Below are 20,668 nucleotides of genomic sequence, written 5' to 3'. Positions count from 1 at the left end.
TTGTTTCCCTTCCCTCACAGGTGATATACTTAATGCGGTAAATGATGACATTGGCCCATGGCTGGGTAAGAAACAACTTGTCAATTCCTATTCCTTTCTTCACCAGTCATTACTCCCCTTGGAGAAAATCCCCTTCAAAGATGAGTCATTAATTTTTTTTGTAAACCACCTTTTGCCGTCTATTCGTAATGCAGTCACATTGGAAATTACCTCCTCTATAACTTCCAGTTGCAATCCCTTGACCTTCATTTGATTTTGTTAGCGTCAGTTAGTTCAACCTGTCACCAGTGATCAAGTATGCTTTCAACAAGTGTTTTTAGGGGTCTCAAAGTCAAATTCTATCATGTAACTAGGTTTTCATAATAAAATTTGGTGACTGGTTAGTGTGTCTAGGGTTATTTCTACTCTCTCAATAATTTCACATGTCGGTCACTTTCATCGCTTAGCTCAGTGTATCATCATTTAGAGACTATCATCATCATGTCAGTCATCACCATCATGATTTCGTTCAGTTCAGTGTCTCCATTATGTCATTAGGGTTTTAAGGTCACTAAAACTTTCATTTCATGAATAGAATCCAGCAAAGGAGGAGTGTTAATAAGCAAGTCTCTTCAATAAATTTTGATTTCAAATGTAATTTTATGTTTTAACATGTAATAAGTACTTCAAAGTTCCAAAGGCTACAGTTTAGAGTTCCAAAAAGATCCAATGATTCAAGAAATCAAATAAATTTACAAAGGTTCAAATTTCAAAGGTTATAAAGTGTCAAGGTTCCAAATTTGAGTTTAAAAGGATCTCTCAGTCATCATCGTGCAAACTCAAAAAGGAGAAAAATTTGTGAAAAATTGAGGGTTTTGTTGCATTTTGGGAGAGGTGTGACCATTATTAGGACGTGAGACATTTCCTGTGACCTTTCTGAGGAGGTCTGGCCTTTCTTGCAACCTTTCTGCGGAGGTGAGACCTTTCCTATGACCTTTTAGAGGAGGTGTGACCTTTCCTGCGACCTTTTTGTTGGCTAGTGCGACCCTTCTGATCCTGGCATGGCACATCTAGAGACACCTTGGTAGAATGACTTTTTAGAGGCCTTCCCATTGGTCATTTATAAAATTTGAAGATAATCTGGAAACCAAACAGACAATTCTAATTTACCATTCTTTCATATTTCAATTTTAACTTCAAGAAGGCAACTAAAAATGGCCTCAAACTGTTGGGTCCCTATAATACTAGTGATTACCCCATTACTATTGTAGTTGTATCCCTTATTAATATTGTTGTGCCCCTATTGTCCCCATATTTTTATTACTGTGCCCCATAGAATCCCTCTATGGTTACTTTTGTGGCTTTATATTATTATTGTTAGGTCAGCTGGGTTATATTGTACTCCTTAGACTCCTATATATAGAAAGGAGGTTTTTTCATTTGAATCATCCAAGAATTGTTCATTTTTGTAATGTAAAGGAGGTTGCCCCCTTGAAGAGGCTAAATTCTAAGGCGTTGATCTATCTTTTCTATCTTTTTGTGAGCTGGTTTCATAACATTTGATATCGGAGCTCTGAATTCTAGGGTTTCGCTGCTCCAAATAGGTCATCGTGACATTTTTTCTATAACTTTTTTTTTCGATGTTTTAGAAGCTAAAAAAAACCATTTGAGAAGACATAACGCTGAACCTCGAGTCTGAATTTCAAAGCTTTTCGCGCTATATTTGTAGAGATATGATATGAGCAAGTTGGTCTTTTTGTAGACTCCTGAATTAAATTCCAAACAGGTGACCTGGGGAAAATCGTCATAACTAGCTCTCTGAGAATCAGATTGAAATTTCGTAAAAAGGTACATAAAGAGAATGGAGTAAAGTTTCTTATATAATTTTTTCACAGCCAAAGGTCGAAATAGTGACTCATGGCACATCATACAAGTTTGCTCTACTGAAATAGTCTATAATCAAGTCACTATGGGAGATTTCGCATAACTCTTCCTTGGAGAATCCAATTTGGATCAGACTGGTGGTATTGAAAAGAGGACATAGAGGGCTATTGCAGGTTGCAATTTCAAAATTGGACGATCGAAAAATATAGAGATACATTAGAGGAAATATCGAGCTCCTACAAAGTGAAAAAAGGTGTGTATATTTTTTTAAATTTTTGCTTAAGCTTGGTTTGAAATTTTATTTTGAAGGAATTAAAAGGGCATAGTAGAGCAATATTATCGGTAACTGATGCCCCGAGGAAAGAAAATGCAAACACCTAGTAAGCAACTTGAAAGCTCTAGCATGACTCATGAAGAAGATGAAGAAATGCTACATGATATATCAAAATTACAAGACCAAGTGCAACAAATGTCACTCTCACAAAAGCTAACGGAAGCTAAGATAAATGGTGTGGAATCTAAGTTAAAGGGTGTGGAAGCTAAGATGGATGATTTGAAGATAGATTTGAAGACAGGTTTGAAGAGAGACATGGAAGATTTGAATATAGATTTGAAGATAGACATGGCAGATTTAAAGACAGCTTTGACAAATTTTCGACAAGAAATACTTACTAATGGTGAAAAGGTAGTAAAGGAAACTCATGATGCGAACAAAAGATATGTTCATAATGATTTCATAGACTCTAATGTGGGATAGAAGACCCACCATATTCCAAAAATCGACATGAGTAATTTTGATGGCAAGGATCTCACAACATGGATATTATAGATGGAGCAATTTTTCGATCTCAATAATGTTCAAAACACACAAAAGGTACGTATTGAAACTTTATATTTGGAACCAAATCAGTTTGTATGGTATCAATGGCTTTGCTTTCATAAACAAATTATCACTTGGGCAATTTTTACGGAAGAACTGATAGCACATTATGAGGATACAAAAAGCAACACTTTTTTTAGCCAGCTGATAAGTCTCAAACAAAAGGGTTCAATAATGGACCACATTGAGGAGTTCTCAAAATTGAAAATAAGGGTAAAAAATATTCCAAAGGAGCATAGGATTGATGTGTTCATAGGGACTTTAAAGGATAATATCCAACATGATTTTCTCCTTTGGGAACTTGATTCATTAGAGAAGGCATTCAAGCCAGTAAGAAAAATGGAAAGCAAAATTATGGCAACCAAGAAGCATACCACTCACAAATATAAAATGGAAGTGTTGTTGTCCCTAGTCTTCCACACCCTATAAGGTTGACACCGTAAAAGTTGGAAGAAAAAATAGCAAAAGGGCTTTGTTACAGTTGTGATAGTAAATACACTAATGGTCATAAGTGTGCTGAGAATAAATTATTCTACATAGATTGTGAAGAGGAAGAAGAAAATGAGCAAGAAAGGTCAAAATAAGAGGATATACTCTAGGAACAAAGCCTAGATAAAGAAGAAATGAATTCGACCATATCTTGTAATGAATTGGTAGGAATTACCACTCCTCAAACCATCAAGATAGAAGGACAAATCAGGAAGAAAAAGGTAATAGTGTTGATTGATTCAGGAAGTACCCACAATTTTATTCATTGTAAGGTAGCAAAAGAATTTAATTGCTTCTTATATCCAGCACCAGAGTATCAAGCGATGGTTGCAAATGGAGGAACAATAAATTTCTCTAGAAAGTGCCATAATATCAAGCTATCCATGGGAGAATATGTATTGACTAGCCCACTGCTTTCCATTCCAATGGCAGGTGATGATGTTGTACTTGGAGTCCAATTACTACAATCCTTGGGTACAATAGCTTTTAATTTTCAAGAACTTTTCATAAAAAAATTTGTGGAAGGAAAGGAAGTGGAATTAAAGGGTATTGAAGGGAAACCGTGAAAGATAATCAGCTCTAACAGCATGAAAAAGCTTCTAAAAAAAAAACGAAGAGGTGTAATTGCACAATTATGTTCACTAGATGTTTCCACATTGGAACCATCTATTTCTCCAGATCTCCAAAAAGTCTTGGACAATCATTCCAAGGTATTTGAGACTCCCAAAGGTCTCCTACCTATTCATGATCATGATCATGCTATTCATCAGATTCCAAGAAGTGTTCCTTCAAACATCAGGCCGTACAGAGGCTGGTATAATTCAACCGAGTCAAAGTTCTTTCTCTGCTCCAATAGTATTGGTGCACAAGAAGGATGAATCATGGGGCATGTGTCTGGATTATAGGGAGCTCAACAAGCTCACTATTAAAGATAAGTTTCCCATTCCTGTCATTGATGAATTACTGATGAATTGCATGGATCAATTTACTTCACCAAGTTGGATCCTCATTCAGGATATCATCAAATCAGAATGAAGACTGAAGACATTCCAAAAATACCATTTAGAACTCATGAGGGTCATTATGAATTTATCGTCATGCCTTTCTTCCTTACCAATGCACCTTCAACATTTCAGGGTTTGATGAATTCCATTTTCAAACCATTCCTTAGAAAATTTGTGTTAGTATTTTTTGATGATATACTAATCTACAGCAAGTCTTGGAAGGATCATGTTGAACATGTTGACAGGGTGCTACAACTATTGGAGGAGAAACAATTATATGAAAAAAGATCCAAATTTTTCTTTGGAGTATAAAAGGTGGAATATCTGGGTAATATTATATCTCATGAAGGAGTTAAGGTAGAACCTAGCAAAATTAAAGCCATTAAGGAATGGAAAATCCCCACATCCATAAAGCGTTTGCGAGGATTTCTTGGGTTGACAGGGTATTGTAGAATGTGATGCTTCAGGGAATGGAATTAGTGTTGTTTTAATGCAAGATGAAAGACCCATTGCTTTTGAAATTCGTCCAATCAAGGGAAAGTTTTTGCACAAAGCTATTTATGAGAAAGAAATGTTGGAAATGCTCCATGCACTTAAGAAATGGTGACCCTACCTAATGGGAAGACACTTCAAGGTAAAAATGGATCAAGATAGCCTTAAATACTTTTTAGAACAAAGATTATCCTCTGAAGAGCAACAAAAGTGAGTCAGAAAGATGTTGGGTTATGACTTTGAAATCATCTACAAAAAAGGGAAGAAAAATGTGGTGGCAGATATACTCCCAAGAAAGGATGAGGATGTGGGAGCATTGTTGTGCACCATTTCTATTATACAACCAGATTGGATAAATTAAGCAAGGGAGGAATGGAAGAATGGCGAAGAATTGTGGGCACTTATTCGAAAGTTACAACAAGATTCCAATACATCTAATACATTTAGATGGAAAAATTATTCGTTATGGTACAAATATCACTTATACCTCTGTAAGAATTCCCAACTAAAACAAAAAATTCCTATGGAATTGCACACTTCTCCATTAGGAGTGCACTCACGATTTTTAAAAACTTACCACAAGGTTAAGAAGGAATTTTTTTGGGATGGCCTTAAATCAGAAATTCAAAATTTTGTGGCGGACTGTTTGGTTTGCCAACAAAATAAAGTTGAAACAATTAAGACACCGGGTCTATTACAACCTTTATCCATTCCAAGCCAACACTGGGAGGAGGTTTCAATGGATTTTATCATAGGTTTACCCAAGTCTGAGGGAAAGAGTGTCATCATGGTGGTAGTTGACAGACTTACCAAGTATTCACACTTTTGTGCATTATCACATCCATTTAGAGCCAGTACAGTTTCTATTTCATTTATGGAAACAATTCAAAAGCTACATGGAAACCCAAAGATTATTGTAAGTGACAGAGATCCCATTTTCACTGGAAATTTTTGGACAGAATTATTTTCTTTCCTTGGTACTCTGTTAGCTCATGGATCATCTTATCATCCTCAATCTTATGGGAAAACTGAGATAGTAAACAAATGTTTGGAAGGATATCTTCGTTGATCTGTATCTGACAACCAAACACAATGGGTCAAATGGTTGCCTCTGGCTAAATGGTGGTATAACACTTCCTTCCATACAACAACAAAAATGACCCCATTTATGGAACTTTATGGATATCAGCCACCATCCATCACATCATATTTAAGAGAAAATTCTAAGGTTGAAGCAATGGAACATCACATCGAACATCAACAACAAGTCCTCCAACTCTTAAAGGATAACCTCATGTTGGCACAGAATAGAATGAAACAACAGGCGGATAAACATTACAGGGAAAGAAGTTTTGATGTAGGTGATTGGGTATTCCTACGGCTATAACCATATAAGAAAATGTCCCTCAAGCAAGCTAAGAAGGATAATAAATTATCACCAAAGTATTATGGTCCATACAAGGTGTTGCAAAATATTGGTACTATGGCATACAAAGTGGAGCTTCCTACAACTTCTCGATTGCACGCAGTTTTCCATGTTTCATGTTTAAAGAAGGTTATAGGCGACAAGCTCCCAGTTCAAACAATATAACCAGAACTTGACGAGGAAGGAAAAATTATATTGGAACCGGAAGCAGTCACAGAAACAAGAATTTGAGAACTATGAAATCGATCAATTTCGGAGTATCTTATCATGTGGAAGAACTTATCCACTGAAGATTCCACATTGGAGGATGAGAATTTTATACAGAAGCATCTAGAACTACTCAAGCATTGAGGACAACACTTTTTTGAAGGAGAGGGGCATGTTGGGTCCCTATAATACTTGTGATTACCCCATTACTATTATAATTGTATGTTGGAAATAATACTGAGAGGGGGGGTGAATCAGTATTATCAGATCAATCATACTTTTTCAATTTCATACTCAGAAACATGTACGCTACTTCAATTAAGTGAACCCGCGTGTACACGCTACTGTGTCTAATGAAACTCGCGTATATCCAGAGATCTTATAATTCAGTTAGCTTAATCTTCAGTAAATGCATCAGATCATTATTAAGCATATTAACAGTAAACAGGTGCAGAATAACAGAACAAAACATCACACAAGAGCCACACACATGAACACAAAGATATAAGGTGGAAACCCAATGTGGGTGAAAACCACCTGCTGCAAGTCATCTCAATCTTCTTCTTAATAAGAAAATCCTTTTACAATATTTGTACTGGTGCAGTCTTATACCAGTACGGGAGCTACAACCCCCTTTGCTCTTGTACTAGCCGATCCATTTACTAGTACGCAGGCTGCTACCTACTACAATGCTCCAAAGATCTCCTTTAGCTTTTGTACTAGCTTAGATACTAGTACGTAGGTGCTTGCCTACAATCTTCTCACCTCCAGGTACCACGTTTCATCAATTTTCAGACTGGATACACTGAAGCACAACACATAATCTGTAAGGCCACATTTCATCCAATTTTCATACTGGACCCATAACTATCATTGAAGCTCAAAACAATCATCAAACTCTGAATCACTGAAACCCTGTTAACAACAGTCACCAGAACACATAGCAGACACACAACTCTGTAATAACCATCAGATCCATCTGCAACTTCAAATATCAAGCTTTACAATGTATACGCTACTTTGATGAATCAAACCCGCGTGTATACGCGCTTTTGCCAAAGACAACCCGCGTACAGATCTAAAAATAATTTCTCATAACTTGCAGCTGTACCAGACATCAGTCATACTCATAACATTTATAATACATGCGTCAGTATGTAGATCTAGAATAAGCATCATAAAGATAGTTCATTTCAAACCACTTGATCCCGATCTCTCCTTAGATCTAGTTCTCCATCAACCGGTGAGATCTCTCCTTAGCTCAGATCAAGCAATGCATCATCAACCCATAACCTGCATACTGGATCTAATGCTTCATCAGATATTCAAGACATTTCAGATATACTTGCCTAATGATTTCCTTCCCTTTATATAGCCTTAGACCTTGTTCAATACCAAGAGCCAAAACCATAGAAATCCAATACCATCAACTTCAAAACTAGGGATCGACACGCTCGTCGAGACACAATGGTCCGAAACCATAGGCACAACTTCCAAGGACTAACCGCCATGGACCAAAGGTACTTTTCCACATACACGCGCTTTTGCTGAAGCCAACCTGCGTGTACACGCGACTTGGGCTTAACGAACCTGCGTGTATGAACTTTCTCTTCTTCTTATAGTCTGATCATCAATTCCTTGTTGCTGACCTTCTGTACTATGATTTGTCATCAGTGAGGTTTGCCATCAAGGACAACACTTATCTCATAATGCCAACAATCTCCCCCTTTGGACTTGATGGCAAAGCTAACTTGTCACACTTAGAACTATCATCTGATCCCTTTGAGTTGTCCTCCATCAGTCACATCTGATATCTCTTCTGAAGATTCATCATCTAATTCCTTTGAGCTATCCTCCATCAGTCACATCTGATATCTCGTCTGAAGATTCATCCAGTTATACATAAGTGAGATATTCTTCCATCAGTCACATCTGATATCTCTTCTGAAGATTCATCATCTGATTCCTTTGAGCTATCCTCCATCAGTTACATCTGATATCTCGTCTGAAGATTCATCCAGTTATACATAAGTGAGATATGAGAGGGTTGCCATCAAGTACAACACATGCATCATAATGCCAACAATCTCCCCCTTTGGACTTGATGGCAACAACACCAAATCACTCTCCCCCTTTGACATCAAGGGCAAAGGGTGGACCAAGATATTCTCTTCCTTTGCTGAATCATTCCACTGTCCATACTCCCCCTGAGTACCTGCTGAAATCTCTGAATAATCTCCCCCTTTGTATATGCCAAGGTGTACCAATCTGTCAATGCTCCCCCTGAGTACATGCCAAGTCTCTGTACTGCTGAAGTGTGCTATTCATGCTCTTCCTGACTGTAGGCAAGATCTGCAAAAGATGTTCTTCAAGAAGAACATGACTCTATACATCATAAAAGACCTTCCTATCACCAAAGACTCATACATACATCCATCTCTCAACTAAGTGAGGATATACAAAAATTGACTCATCCACCCAACCAAGTGGGGATACATCAAAAGTTTACATATGACAACCAATCATATTGCATCAATCATCCCAGGCATAGTGGGGAAACCAAAATAGGCCGTTACATGACCTTGACACCATGAAAGAGATACCACAAAAGAGATATATGACATAGAGACGAAATAACTAGACCAAGACTTATGAAAGTCACTAGCAGCATCTGATAATCACCATTCAGATCAGCAACCAAGAGATCCTTCTGTTCTCCTTTCGCCTTTGTTCCTCCTGAAATCAACACCAAATGTGAACTAGAACCAAAAGCTTTAAGATAATGCCAACAATGCATCATTGGAAGATTATCTGCTCCCCCTGAACCTGTGCCAGATGATCTCTGTCAGACCTATATCAGACTTTCTGCAACCAACATCTATCCCTGCTGATTTCCTTCAAATCTCCATATACGCGTCTGTATACACATAAACAAGCGTATATACGTAGATATTCCTTACGCAACACGCGTACACCATATACGCGACTATCCCCTTGTAAAACGGCGTATGCACGCGGATATCCTTTAAACAACACGCGTACACAAATTTCCATATCAGCAACCTGTAAATGTCCTATAGAGAATAGGTCATCAACCTATAACAAGGTATGTCTGCATCAATTCATCCCTTTGAACAGAATTCATGTGTGAAACCACCATAGCCATTTCATCAAGCTCTACATGATCCAAGTATCATTACTTGGGAACATCTGCATCAAAACCTATCATCATATAGATAAGAACTCATCACCATGTCTCCAATAAAGCAACTTTGAGTAGTCATCCATGTATCAGCATTATGTATCTTGAGCTCAAGCTCATTTGACAAAACTTCTTGATATCATCAACAGCAACAATCCTTATCCACAAGAGTGCCTGCATCATAACTGTATGATTTTTATGCATATGACAACAGCAGTATATAAGTGATTCATCATTAAGTGAGGAAGATGTGTATTCAAGCTTTGTACTTCTCCTTGTCCTTATGAAGATCACCATGTAAGCACCATATATGCATCATCAAAGAATCAACCATAAATCTGATCTGAACATCTTCTATGTAACTTCAAGAATCATATGAGAGGTTATCATAGACAACTCACAACATCATATCATAGCAAGATATATCATTTAGCCATATAAGAATCATCACCAAGGATTATTAACCATAATGCCAACAATGAGTTACTAAAGGCATATGCTCCCCCTCAACCAGTGCCATCTGTTAGATCTGATCATGCATATATCAGCAATAAGCATCAAGACATCATCATCATCAAGTTAGGATCAAAACACTTCTAGACATCTTACAGGTATCAAAACATTTTTACACATCCTCAACAGACTGTAACAATTAACCAATAGAGCAAATAATGGACTGAATCATGTCAGATCCCTTTTCTGAGCCTGTCCCCACTGCTTTTCCTCAGACTGATATATACGCGACTTTGCAGTGTCTAACTCGCGTATATACGCGACTTCCCTTTAAGAAACTTGCGTATGAGATTCAGGACACTGAAGTTTTACACTTTCAGCTCCCCCTGAGTCTGATATGTCTGTGTTGTGCTGTGTCTCAGTACATTGTGCTGACTGTACTTCCTTCTTCCTCCATATCTTCAAGTGTGATGAGGTTTTCTTCCTTTTGTGTGATGTCCATCCTTTGTTCCTGCATTCCTTTGCTATATGTCCAAGCTTGTTACATGCATAACATCTAACATGTTTCATGTTCCTCCTGTAGCAATCAGCAGCTTTGTGACCATACATATTACAAGCAAAGCAATATCCATTAAAGTACCTTGATTGAGATGACTTGTCTGCATAATGGTCTTGAACTCTTCTTCTTTTACATCTAGCTGCAACATGTCCAAGATTATGACATACATAACATTCAACATTATTCATAGGAGGAGTAAACGGTTTTATTTGAGGAGTCTCTTTCCTTGATTGTTGATGGGGTTGACCTTTCATCTCCCTTTTGATCATTTTAGTTTTCTCTTTAGAGTTCCTTGCCTCACCTTGTGAGCTAGATTCACCTTCAATAGATTCATGAAAACCAAGACGAGTCTTGATTGCAGGAGACCTTTGACTACTAAGAATATCATCCAAGGCTTTAGTACTATCTTGAAATCTCAAAAGTTTATCCTTTTCTTCTAATTTACCTTTCAAGATATTTACCTCAACTTGAAGTTGTTCCTCCTTTTCTAGACATTGCTTCTTCATGTCTTCTCCATCTTTTCTTCCTTCTTCCATTTGTTGCCTTAGATTGAGTATCTCCTTTTCTTGCTTTTCATACAGATCCTGCTGAATTTGACGAACTCTGAAGGCACATTCCAACTGAGATTTTAAGCTGGTGACTTCGTTTTCTTGTTTTGCAATAGCTTGGAGTAGATCTGTATTCTGCTTCTTTGATTCTTCAAGATCTCCTTTTAGTGAGGGGATTGTAGCTTCAAGATTTTCATAGTAGCTGGATCTATCCTTGAGTTTCTTGATGGTTTTGCTTCTTTCGTTGACTTCTTTTCTTAATGATGTCACTTCATGTTGCAATTTTTGACATTGGTCTTCCTTGTCCTTGAGAAACTTTCTCACCTTGTTTCCTTCTTCTAGTTGGGCCTTTAGTTTGGTAACTTCTTCTTTGAAAGCACATTCCCTTTTGTTCAATAGATCTTGTTGATCTTTAACTTTGTCTGTAAGCCTTCTAAACATTGCCTCTATTTGACACTTTTCTTGCTCACCCATAAAAGCATGTTCAGTAGTTTCACTATCACTTCCATCACTTTCACAAGGAAATATAGCAGGAACATCAGAGGATAACACATTCATACCTGATAATGATTCTGAATCTGATTCTGAATCTGAAGAGCTTCTTATACCTAATCCCCAATCGACTCTCCCACTGTCATAGTCCTTCTGAGATGTCTTCTTCTTCTTATGAGCTTTCTTCTTAAGCTTCTTTCCCATTGTTCCACGGATCTCCTTCAAGCGATCAAGATTCTATCAAAGGACCTGCTCTGATACCAATTGTTGGAAATAATACTGAGAGGGGGGGTGAATCAGTATTATCATATCAATCATACTTTTTCAATTTCATACTCAGAAACATATACGCTACTTCAATTAAGTGAACCCGCATGTACACGCTACTGTGTCTAATGAAACTCGCGTATATCCAGAGATCTTATAATTCAGTTAGCTTAATCTTCAGTAAATGCATCAGATCATTATTAAGCATATTAACAGTAAACAGGTGCAGAATATCAGAACAAAACATCACACAAGAGCCACACACATGAACACAAAGATATAAGGTGGAAACCCAATGTGGGTGAAAACCACCTGCTGCAAGTCATCTCAATCTTCTTCTTAATAAGAAAATCCTTTTACAATATTTGTACTGGTGCAGTCTTATACCAGTACGGGAGCTACAACCCCCTTTGCTCTTGTACTAGCCGATCCATTTACTAGTACGCAGGCTGCTACCTGCTACAATGCTCCAAAGATCTCCTTTAGATTTTGTACTAGCTTAGATACTAGTACGTAGGTGCTTGCCTACAATCTTCTCACCTCCAGGTACCACGTTTCATCAATTTTCAGACTGGATACACTGAAGCACAACACATAATCTGTAAGGCCACATTTCATCCAATTTTCATACTGGACCCATAACTATCATTGAAGCTCAAAACAATCATCAAACTCTGAATCACTGAAACCCTGTTAACAACAGTCACCAGAACACAGAGCAGACACACAACTCTGTAATAACCATCAGATCCATCTGCAACTTCAAATATCAAGCTTTACAATGTATATGCTACTTCGATGAATCAAACCCGCGTGTATACGCGCTTTTGCCAAAGACAACCCGCGTACAGATCTAAAAATAATTTCTCATAACTTGCAGCTGTACCAGACATCAGTCATACTCATAACATTTATAATACATGCGTCAGTATGTAGATCTAGAATAAGCATCATAAAGATAGTTCATTTGAAACCACTTGATCCCGATCTCTCCTTAGATCTAGTTCTCCATCAACCGGTGAGATCTCTCCTTAGCTCAGATCAAGCAATGCATCATCAACCCATAACCTGCATACTGGATCTAATGCTTCATCAGATATTCAAGACATTTCAGATATACTTGCCTAATGATTTCCTTCCCTTTATATAGCCTTAGACCTTGTTCAATACCAAGAGCCAAAACCATAGAAATCCAATACCATCAACTTCAAAACTAGGGATCGACACGCTCGTCGAGACACAATGGTCCGAAACCATAGGCACAACTTCCAAGGACTAACCGCCATGGACCAAAGGTACTTTTCCACATACACGCGCTTTTGCTGAAGCCAACCTGCGTGTACACGCGACTTGGGCTTAACGAACCTGCGTGTATGAACTTTCTCTTCTTCTTGTAGTCTGATCATCAATTCCTTGTTGCTGACCTTCTGTACTATGATTTTTCATCAGTGAGGTTTGCCATCAAGGACAACACTTATCTCATAATGCCAACAATCTCCCCCTTTGGACTTGATGGCAAAGCTAACTTGTCACACTTAGAACTATCATCTGATCCCTTTGAGCTGTCCTCCATCAGTCACATCTGATATCTCTTCTGAAGATTCATCATCTAATTCCTTTGAGCTATCCTCCATCAGTCACATCTGATATCTCGTCTGAAGATTCATCCAGTTATACATAAGTGAGATATTCTTCCATCAGTCACATCTGATATCTCTTCTGAAGATTCATCATCTGATTCCTTTGAGCTATCCTCCATCAGTTACATCTGATATCTCGTCTGAAGATTCATCCAGTTATACATAAGTGAGATATGAGAGGGTTGCCATCAAGTACAACACATGCATCATAATGCCAACATTGTATCCCTTATTAATATTGTTGTGCCCCTGTTGTCCCCATATTGTTATTACTGTGCCCCATAGAATCCCTCTATTGTTATTTTTATGGCTTTATATTATTATTGTTAGGTTGGATGGGTTATATTGTACTCCTTAGACTCCTATATATAGAAAGGAGGTTTTGTCATTTGAATCATCCAAGAATTGTTCATTTGTGTAATGTAAAGGACGTTTCCCCCTCGAAGAGGCTGAATTCTAAGGCATTGATCTATATTTTCTATCTTTTTGTGAGCTGGTTTCATAACACAAACTTAGCACTGCACCTCTCCAGTTTTATGAGATTTTAATTAAAATTTTCACTGTGTAATTTTTCAAAGTTTCTAGTTTGACTTTTGTGAAAGTCAAAAGGTGAAAGCGGATGAATGTAAATGGTCAAATGTAAATTTAAATGGGTTACTATATGGGTAAATAGGTGCCTTATCCTCCATTTAATGCTTTGGATAAATATGTTGTGATAGTTAGATAAAAGAAGAAATGGTTGAGTAGCCTCCCTAGTATGTAGCAGTGATCAAATAGGTGCATGTATTTGACTTGCTTTGTTGGAAATTCGACCTCTTAGGGAGTATTTCAACTTTAGAGCCTTTATGAGTCATTTTGTAATAATTTCCAAGGGTTGGATGTAGTGGAACTAAGCCTTGAATGCTAGTGTAATTGAGAATTTGTCAAGAACTAATAGACAGAGTTTGTAGCTATTATAGTGGGATTCCTATGGTATGTCTTTTAGCAATGTTCTTCCTTTTGTGATCATAAGTTTGAATGTATTGTATCTTTCATTTACATTTCCATGTTTTGTGTGCTTGTTTCCTAAGATAATAAACATAATTCATTCATATAATGCTCTATTTCGGAGAAGCTTTCACATTATTGTTCATTTTTCTTCTAATATAAACGAATTCATGAGAATTGTGCTCATTTAGAAACCATACCTATCTCCCATATACACAATTACAACCCTAAAGTTCTAAAATGTGTGTGTACCTTACCCCATTACATCTCTACAAATCTCATTCTCAAAGCCTAGACCTAGCTCCCTAGACCTATGCCATCATCCAGCTGTTAGCCTCCTATAGCAATAGGTTTTCATTTCTCATGATTGGCAGTGGAAGTGCGAAAAATGTTCACCTTCCATGCTACTAAGGTTCCATTTTTGTGAAAGAAGCAGACAGTTAAAAAATGTAAAGAAGGTATGCCTTAAAAGAAAAATCAAAGGGCAAGAAAATGAATTGGTCAAAGAAAAAATAAAAGAAATGAACCCCAAATAAAGACCATGAAAGTGGCTAGTCCAAATTGCCACTACTACTTTGATGGGTGGTCCAACAGCTCAAGCTGGGCCTCACCATGTTTTAAATTGTATGTTGTAGACTAGAGAGGAAGTACCTGTTCAAACAGTTCAAGCTTGACAGATGACTAGGTGGATATAGAAAGAAAGGAGCCCAACTACATAATCTGGGCCCTTGGAAGTCATAAGGGTAGACTTAGATAGGAGGGCAGCAAAAAGAAAAGAGAATTATCAGGGTTTGCAAGGCTAAGTGCACCCATCCAAAGGAAGAAAAAATGTTAGGCATATTAGGCAGGGTAGGCAGTTGAAGGTTGCAGAAAGCAAGATCTAAGCATATGACATGGGAAAAATCACAATGATGTCACCAGCAGGAGAAAGGCAAGAGCAATGGCCTATTTGGCAGGCTACCAAACCATCACTAACCTCCCTCATCCCCTTCAAGAAGTTTCTTACTAACATCCCCATGAGCACTGCAGGATCTGCCTGATCAGTCCTTCTTACATTTCTCATTTGTAAAAATTTCATGTCAAAAATGACTTCTCTCTTTAAAAAGAAGCCACATTTCTTGTGTAAAATCTCTGTTCACTTCCATCTGCTTCTAAAAACTAAGTTTACTCATTAAGCTTAGCTCTTTGCCCCTCTCTCACATCCCCAATTCATATTAATTTCTAAATTTTACTATATAAATCCCTAAGTGCTACCCCTCCCCCTACTATTATAGCATTATATGCAAAAAGCCCAAAAAAATGTATAAATATCACCCCCCCCTTTTAGCATTATAGCTAAATAACACTTCTAAGGGAGACATTAGTCCACCAAGGACTATAGTCAACCCTTGCTTTGGGATTACTCTAACCTTTGGTTAGAGTAATAACCTACACTAAACCCTCATTTACCCTTTTTCCGAAAAAATTCATGAAAAACCCCTTCCCCCCTCTCAAACCTAGCATTCAAAGGTTTTTAACCCCGACAGATTAACCCACATACGTTAAAACCCATTTAAAAACCCCCTAACCCAAAGTCTAAACCCGAAATATTTAAACGAATATTTTATTCGCTGGCGGGTCCCCACCCAAACTTGCACGATGGGTCAGGGCGCCCGCCAGCCCTCGATCTCCCGCCGCCCTCAATCCAACGGTGGGCGGGCGATTTCGGATTTAAACCTGCCACGCTTTAGCGTCCGGGGAGCGGGTGGTTTTGCACCTGTACGCTGGACACGTGGCAGCCGACGGAGGTGTTCGGAGCCCCCCTCCCCTATACCGCCTTCTGCCAAAAGCGGTGCGGGGAGACCGCTTACCGCCTTCCCTCTTACCGCCTCCCCTGTCACGTCACCCCCGCATCATCATGACGTCATACCACCGGCCCCCGCCACCGCGCCTCGTGACCCTCCACATCATCTCGCGGCCCCCACATCCCGCCACCGTGTCCTGCCATGCTGGCCTCCAGCTCAGCATCCACGTCACCATCCGTACCCGGGCCCGCCATGACGTCATGCTGACGTCATCGGCGGAAAAGCGCCAATAACCCACATTTTCCAAAATTGTCGTTAAAAACGCGCAAAAGAGCCGTTTTATGTCATTTTCATTCGAAAAAGACAGAGTCGCTGTTTTTCGTTCGCTCCAAAAATTGCCTCTACGCTGCAAATTCAAAGCTCCGGACGCCATCATTCACCAATTCAACTGTGTTCTGCACCCACTGTTCAACCCGGAGGCTCTCGGCATCATTTATCCAGGTATTCACCGCAATTCACTTATTTTGCCCGTGTTCATGCCATTTCTCTGCAAATTCTCCACTAAATACCTGATAAATCCCAAAGTAAAGATTGTCACTTAGTTAATGCTGGACCAAAACAACCTACATTACCCCCTGCTCCAGAATTCATTGTTGAGAACTCATTTGCAGCCTTAATTCACAATTTATCCTCCAAATTGCCCGGCATTGTTCCCTTTTGCCGAGTACATGCTTGAAAAGCTGCATTTTACCAATTTTTAGTCCTGCCCTCCCTCTGCAATTCATCCTTATTATCCACAATCCCTGTGAGTTCACTAGAGCTGGGCAGAAACAAGCCTGCTCAATCCACCTACTCCTCTTTGAATAACATATCTATCATCTGCATTCAATCTGCCACTTGACTTCTAGAAAAGTTTGCAAGCTATTGCACTTACCTTGTTGCATTCAGAAACTGCATTTTAAAAACAGCACCCAAAAGCTACACAACGGCTGCTCCAGCACCCACAGCTCTCAGTGTTGCCCCCATGAATCCACAAAATAAAGAGCTTGAGTCCCTGCCTCTTGCTGACAGGGATTACCTCATCCAAGACTTTGTGGGTGACAGGAACCATTTAAAGACCTTCCAGGAATTAAGGGATAACTATTTGAACAACAATGATACATATGGGATATGGGAATCTAATCTGCCTTATTACTTCCTCCCATCTGTCAACATTTTTCCAGAGATTATCCGCCTATATGCTGAGAATTATGATCCAAATCACAGATCTGCCAACTCTCCATCTGGGAGCATCCTCTTCCACATTAATGCTGAGTCCATCAACCAGATGCTTAATTTCAAACAAACTCAGCTGTTGCATCCTTTCTCCATGAACTATCTGCTGGATACAGGTGCCAAGCTTTCCACTGCTGACATTCAGAAGATCACCCAGACATTTATGAGAGCTGACCGCCAGCCCACAGGGCCACCTCCCTTCTTGTATGTCCATTTTACTGATGTAGGAAAACTTCTGCTGGACATGATTGCATATGTGTTGGGCTATAAAACCAGTGAGTATGTTGATGAGACTGTGCTGGTGTTTTTAGCTGCTTATAGCCCAGGCCAACCCCCTGCCTACAAATATAATTTTGCTAAATTCATAGCCAACAAGATACATGACCAGCTGTTCAAAGTAGACAGGGAGGGCATATTCAAATATTCATCTTACATCTACCACTTGTTCATGTATTACCAGTCCGAGGCCTTTCAATGCCATATTAAGAAGCTGGATTCTAGAGGAGAAAGAAGATCTGTTATCTTCTGGAGATCTGCTTTTCACCAAGTCCAAGATTCACCATATTCATACTGTGAATTTATTGACCAATTTGTATACCCAGTCTCTTGCTTATTGATGAGGTCCCCTCCTCCTAGAGTCTCATTTGAAATCCAGAAAACTCTGCAGCTGTCCAAAAATTATAAAATAGGTGATTGGTACCTATATCAAGATCATACAGTCATCAGAATTTATGGCTGTGAGCTCTGTCCATACAGGCTCCCAAAATATGTACCAATGAGACTGTTTGCCTTGGAGTACTATAGGCAGCTCATTCACTCTGACCTCACCCACTTTCATAGTGCTAAAAAGAAAGCCCATCTCAAGTTTAAGCACCACCTGGGCCCCTTCATCATGAACAAAAAAGAGGGATGGCAAGATGCCGAGCAAATCCTCAAAGACAGGTACAAACTATCAAAAAGCTTCCGGTGGGTCCCTTATGACCCTGAAGGCTTCATCTGTGCTAGGAGGGTCAAGTACAAGCTGCTAGGCTATGAGCATTGTAAATATCCACATATTGAGTAGTATGCCAATCAGCAAGAATGGTTGCAAGATACATTAATTGAGAAACTAATTGAAGAAGAAATAATGCAAAAGAATGTCAAGGATTTGGAAAAAACTCTTGACTTGGATTCTGTGCAGCAGGTAATCTTCAAGCAACCACATCCAGTGAGAGAAGGGACTTCAGCTACAACAACTGCACCAGCCACCCAGGCGCCATCTACAACAGCATCAGGTACAGATAAGGGTAAAGGAATAATGGGTGATAAAGAAGAAATAGTAAAAGAACAGCCTGCCTCCTCAATTGGGCGGCAACAAGAGCAGACCCCTCCACCGCAAACAGAACCACCAACAACACCTATATTGCAGACTCCTGCACATGAGGAAAGGGGCAAGAAGAGAGACAGAGAAGAGTCCACTCCTGCTAGTGGATCCTCTCAGCAACCTGAGGCCAAGAGGCAAAAGGTTGACTCCCCGATCATAGAAGAAATAAGTGAAGAAGTCCTTGAGAGCCCAAGGAAAGAAGGGGAAGACAGTCAGCAAACGGGCACAAGCTCTTTCCAACAAGAGCAAGGATTGCAGCTTGGCATGGAGGTGTCCTCCTCCTCTAAACAGAGCAAGAAGCCTTCAAGCACCAAGGCTTCCTTCAAAGAAATAAAAGCACAAAATGAGGTGTTAAGAATAGAGGTGTATAAGCAATTCCTCAAAGCAACACCAGCCAAGCAAGAGAGGTTGATGTCAGTGTATGACATACAAGAGGAGAAGATGATCCTCAGTCACTTCAAACCCAAGGTACCGCAGCCTAAGTCAGCTGCATATTTTGTAAGAAAAAGGGTGGAAGTCATGGCAAAGGACATTCACCTCATGGACCAGATAGAGCTGCATAAACAAACTGGGGAAATGGTATATGCCACCTTGGAAGACAGGGCCACAATGGCCCATGAATTGAAAGAATCATTGAAGAATACCAACATTCAGTTGGATTTTGAGAGAATGTCCTCCATGGCCAAGGACAACAAAATTAAATCACTAGAGGACATCATCATAGACCTAGGACATGATCCTAAGGACCCAAAGGGCGTGACGGCCCTCATGAAGAAGAAGGAAGATGATCTTAATGCATTGAAGAAAAGGCTGAAACTGCTTCCCACCGAGCACCCCCAAACAGCAGAGTTGCAGAAGGAAAAGGAGGCTGATGAGCAGCTTGATCTAATAATGCAGCTCAATCAAAAATTCATTGATCTGGAGAAGGAGCTAGAAGGGGCACTACAGAATAAACAGGGAGAATCCACATCCCAACCTCCTCCAACTACCTCAACCACTGCCACCACTACAGAGGCAGCAGTAGCCCCTGCAGTAGTAGCCCCTGCAACTACAACAACAACAACAGAAGCAGCAACAACAACAGAAGCAGCAGCAACAACAACAGCTCCTCAGTCCAGCTTGAACATGGAAGATTTGACAAAGGCTATCAAAGAGTTGGAGCTCCAAGCTACTGAGATCAAGGAGGCCAAAGAAAAATTGGCAGAACTAGAGGCCAAATATGATAAATCAAAGATGACTGTAGCAGAGCAGTCTAGAGAAATTAAGGCCCTCAAAGACAAAATCAAGGCCTTAGAAAAGGAGCTCAAACTAGAAAATGCTCTGGCAGAAATAAAGAGGATTTTGTGGGCCCGGATTGACCACTCCCTTACTAGACAGTGGAAGTCAATCAAGACTGTGCATGAACAAATGGAATTGATTGGCCAAGCACACATTGAGATCCAAAAGGCCAGGACAATACTAGGGAACAGGCCTGAGCAGGCCAATAGAATGATAAATTTTCTGAACAATCAGACTAAGGAAGAGCTGGCAGCCCTCAACATTGTTAACATAACAGAGGCTGTCCTTACAGCTAAAAAGGTGCTGACTGTCAGGAATTTTGTACAAACTGTAGAGAGGAAATGCCATGAAATACAGGCTGAGGTGGATAAGTACAAGCTCAAAATAGGAACACTGCAAGGAAAGGGATTGCCCAGCCTACTAACTAGCACAGGAAAACTGCTCCCTTGTGAGCAATAT

This window comes from Pinus tabuliformis, chromosome 4_2, assembly GCF_031772625.1.
Source record: "Pinus tabuliformis cultivar Carrire ecotype Pingquan chromosome 4_2, CPIR1, whole genome shotgun sequence".
NCBI lineage: Eukaryota > Viridiplantae > Streptophyta > Pinopsida > Pinales > Pinaceae > Pinus > Pinus tabuliformis.
This window is presented reverse-complemented; position numbering follows the sequence as displayed.